The sequence below is a fragment of the Cryptomeria japonica genome, chromosome 6 (genome assembly GCF_030272615.1).
Source record: "Cryptomeria japonica chromosome 6, Sugi_1.0, whole genome shotgun sequence".
Lineage (NCBI taxonomy): Eukaryota > Viridiplantae > Streptophyta > Pinopsida > Cupressales > Cupressaceae > Cryptomeria > Cryptomeria japonica.
The window spans coordinates 381,790,726-381,795,580 of NC_081410.1; the positions used below are offsets into that span (position 1 = coordinate 381,790,726).

General features: G+C 34.8%; 1 long non-coding RNA gene across 1 annotated transcript; it reads left to right on the forward strand.

The window, feature by feature from the left end:
• Nucleotides 1–361: 361 nt before the first annotated feature.
• On the forward strand, nucleotides 362–1,087 carry LOC131067381 (uncharacterized). The gene is made up of 3 exons (XR_009111801.2): nucleotides 362–750; nucleotides 840–926; nucleotides 1,052–1,087. It is a non-coding gene; the product is annotated as an uncharacterized LOC131067381 (long non-coding RNA).
• The last annotated feature ends 3,768 nt before the right edge of the window (nucleotides 1,088–4,855 follow it).

Here is a 4,855-nt window from a genome sequence, read left to right on the forward strand (position 1 = left end):
AGTATTGGGTGAAGAATATATCATCAGCACACTTGCAAAGGACAAGAGCTTCTTCCAAGCGACTTCTGCATTTCCAATTCGGACAAAACATTCTATTCAAACCTGTGATCACAATCAAGGAATCATCTTCCACTATGAGTTTCTTGCAACTAGCCGAGGCAGCCAGGGAAAGCCCTTTAATCATCACTATCCGCTCAGCTTAAATATTGGTTTTGGAACTGAGAAATAAAGAACCCCATTTAACCAACTGTCCTTGGGAGTCTCATAAAACACAATCTGCCCTGCAAGGCTGATATCCCGTAAAGGTTTGTCAAAATTAATCTTGAGAAACTTGTCAGGAGGTTTCATCCAATTTTGATTTTTTCGAGCATCTTGCTTTATGTTACCCCATGAATGGATTTTTATGTAAATGTTTTTGTTCTCAAATTCATGAAAATAATTCATTTTTCTGTTATAATGCCTGACAGGTACCAATACAAGTGAACAAACACATAGCATTCTCCGATGGAATGAAAATAATTAATGGTTTTGCTAAAGTATCTTCACGAACTTATAAATCGCAGGATTTAATGACCAGAGAACTAGACAGGTTTCTCTATGTTAAATGAATATACAATCTGCGACATAAAGTCTTACACCATGTATGGCCTCTTACCAGGCCTGATGGAAATCCCTGTTTTGCTACCATGGAATTTGGTCTTGTTCGGAACATGACAGTTGCTGCTGATGAAGAAAGATACGTTGATGCAGGTAATAGACTTAATAATTATTGATGGGAACTACATTGATTGCCAATAAATGCTCTACTGATTAAGATGCATGTTTTTCTTGTCTTTCAGCCAAGTGGAGAGATGAACTAAGTCAATTGCGTACACACAGAAGCCACCGAACAAAGAAAGTTTGATACTTTCCATTTTACAAGTCAGGTGAGTAGTAGTATCTTAGCTAAAGGTCGTATTTTACAATTCTAATTTTGAAGCACTACTGTGGTTTTGTTTTTATAGCTAATGTTTTTTAACACTTTGAGAACATTATATGTTTCTTGATGCAGAAGTATTTCGAAGGCAAGGGCAACCTCTTGTACATAGTCTTCTATTCTCTTCTACTATAATCTTTACATAGCCATTCTATTCTATTCTCCATTTCATTCTATTCTATTCTACTATAATCTTTACATAGTCGTTCTATTCTATTTTACTATAATCTTTACATAGCCTTTGAACACTGATAAAAAAATATTAACAGTTGCATTGTGTGGTCAGACATTGAAGCTCCAGTGGTTTTCTGAAAAGAATCTTAGGTTATAAGATTTAATTTCAAGTCTCTTCCGTGCTTCTGGAAACAATTAACACACTTTTCTCAGTCTAATGATGGTAAAAATAACAAAGTATTCTGGCTAGTTACTATGAATTTCAATAGCATTCAAATCCCACTTACTGAAAAAATAAATAGAATAAAAGTTTTCAAATTTCCTCATGATCCACAACATTGATCTAGAGACAAATTAATACCTAATAATTTTATAAGCAGATTTCTGATTAAAGTAAACCATGTAATCAGTTTCAGTATTAAGTTTAAGCTGCTAGTATTAATATAACTTCAATTTCTCAAACCTAAATTCAAATATCTATGAGATGGAGATTACCAAAGATAAGTTCTATTAAATAAAACTAAACTGCTTGCAAAAGAAAATTGGTCATTTTAGGCTAAAGACAGGCTTCAGATACAAGTTGAACCTTTAGTTCAATGATTGAATGAAAACTGCAAAAGAAGATTATTTTTTTTAATGGAAATTTTTTCATCCAGAGAGTTGTTTTAGCTATTTGATATCAAGTACGAGCCTTAGGCTGAAATCTCTTTGGTTGAAGACAGACTTCAGATACAAGTTGAACCCTGAACCTATAGTGCTCTGCTATAACATGGATTAATAATTTAATACTGGATATAGATTCTTTGTGCTGGAAAAACAGGAATAGTTAAATCCAAAGAACAAAGATAGATGCAAAGTACACATAGGAGGAGAAGCTATCCAATAAAGAATTACATATTACAAAAGCTCCAAGCATGGAGTAGAAATTATGTGCACAGGGGATTTACATCGAGTGTGGATTATTGACTTTGAATATTGTCCAGTCTTTCACTTTATTCGTTAACCTCTCTGTTACTCCATCAGTAGTAAAGCACATTTATGAAATCAGGGGTGAGTGACATACCAATTTACACAGGGAATATTAGCCACTCTAAAAATGTCCCCAAACTATATAGGATTCTGGAAGCTTTGCCCTAAAAATTCCAATGAAAGAGGAAGTTGGAGAAACAGTAGCCAAACAGTTTAAATGCAAGCCAATCTAATTAACAACGGACTAGAAACATTTATCACTTGTTGCTTACCAAAAATCCCACTGCTTTTCTGATATGCATGTGTTTATTTCAAGTTGAACCAGCATACTGCAGTGTTGCAAACTTTCAATTTTTAGTAAGGTACGACAAATCCAAAAATACAAAAATAACATACAGTAGTCTAACAACATATCATGTGCAGTTATATTCTAACCCGTTGAAAAGTTGTACATTGATGAATGCCAATATTTGAATGAAGATTTTATTGGCCATTGGCTGAAGACAGGCTTCAGATACAAGCTGAACCCTGAACCCATAGTGCTTTGCTATAACATGGATTAATAATTTAATACTAGATATAGATTCCTTGGGCTGGAAAAACAGGAATAGTTAAATCCAATGAACAAAGATAGATGCAAAGTACACACAGGAGGAGAAGCTATCCAACTAAGAATTACATATTACAAAAGCTCCAAGCATGGAGTATAAATTATGTGCACAGGGGATCTACATCGAGTGTGGATTATTGACTTTCAATATTGTCCAGTCTTTCACTTTATTCGTTAACCTCTTTGTTACTCCATCAGTTTCATTATAAATGAAGACCTTTAGTCTCGAACCCCATTTAGAGCACATTCCTGAAATAAGGGGTGTGTGACATACCAATTTACATAGGGAATATTAGCCACTTTGAAAATGTCCCTAAACTATATAGGATTCTGGAAGCTTTGCCCTAAAAATTCCAATGAAAGAGGAAGCTGGAGAAACAGTAGCCAAACAGTTTAAATGCAAGCCAATCTAATTAACAGCGGACCAGAAACATTTATCACTTGTTGCTTACCAAAAATCCCACTGCTTGTCTGATATGCATGTGTTTATTTCAAGTTGAACCAGCATACTGCAGTGTTGCAAACTTTCAATTTTTAGTAAGGTACGACAAATCCAAAAATACAAAATAACATACAGTAGTCTAACAACATATCATGTGCAGTTATATTCTAACCCATTGAAAAGTTGTACATTGATGAATGCAAATATTTGAATGAAGATTTTATTGGTCATTGGTTGAAGATAGGCTTCAGATACAAGCTAAACCCTGAACCCGTAGTGCTCTGCTATAACATGGATTAATAATTTAATACTGGATATAGATTCCTTGGGCTGGAAAAACAGGAATAGTTAAATCCAATGAACAAAGATAGATGCAAAGTACACATAGGAGGAGAAGCTATCCAACTAAGAATTACATATTACAAAAGCTCCAAGCATGGAGTAGAAATTATGTGCACAGGGGATCTACATCGAGTGTGGATTATTGACTTTCAATATTGTCTAGTCTTTCACTTTATTCGTTAACCTCTTTGTTACTCCATTAGTTTCATTATAAATGAAGACCTTTAGTCTCGAACCCCATTTAGAGCACATTCCTGAAATAAGGGGTGTGTGACATAACAATTTACATAGGGAATATTAGCCACTCTGAAAATGTCCCTAAACTATATAGGATTCTGGAAGCTTTGCCCTAAAAATTCCAATGAAAGAGGAAGTTGGAGAAATAGTAGCCAAACAGTTTAAATGCAAGCCAATCTAATTAACAGTTGACCAAAAACATTTATCACTTGTTGCTTACCAAAGATCCCACTGCTTGTCTGATATGCATGTGTTTATTTCAAGTTGAACCAGCATACTGCAGTGTTGCAAACTTTCAATTTTCAATAAAGTACGACAAATCCAAAAATACAAAATAACATACAGTAGTCTAACAACATGTCATGTGCAGTTATATTCTAACCCGTCGAAAAGTTGTACATTGATGAATGCAAATATTTGAATGAAGATTTTATTGGCCAAAACCGATGACACCTACAAGATAAACAAACCATGAGCAACATACCCAAAAATTCTTGTTACTACATGAGTTTTGCTATTTGGCTGAGCTAAAGCAGTGCATAATTCTTTGAAAATGATTCACGAAGCATACTTTTTTTTTATCCGGATAGTTGTTGCAGTCGAGCTTCTTTCTTTTTCCTTAGTACCGTGTATGGATTGTTTTCCATCTTTGCATACCACTCATAGGAGAATACTTGGTCAATCCGGAGGTCTTCTAAGGATTTCACTCTGGAGATTGCAGTAAATGTTAGACCTTGTCTTTCTATTGCACCGATATTGATGGTTGCCTTCTGTAGTGTTAAACCTTGAGCTTTATTTATGGTCATAGCCCATGCCATTTTTATTGGTAGTTGCCTAAGGTTTCCTAGTGATATTGGTGTTATGGGTACAAGTTTTGGGTCGTTTGGGTGCCACTGGGGACCACTATAGTTATCATATTTGACCATGATATACATTGGTATGTCAGGTGGCTTGGAATCAGAGCTATAAATTATTTCAATTATCTCACCAAGAGCTCCATTGACAAGTCTTGTTTGTGTCCATATGTTAGTTGTGAGCATGATTCACTGTCTTGGTGACAGTAGGACTTGCTTTTCAAGTTGTTCATTGTCAACATCAATAGTTG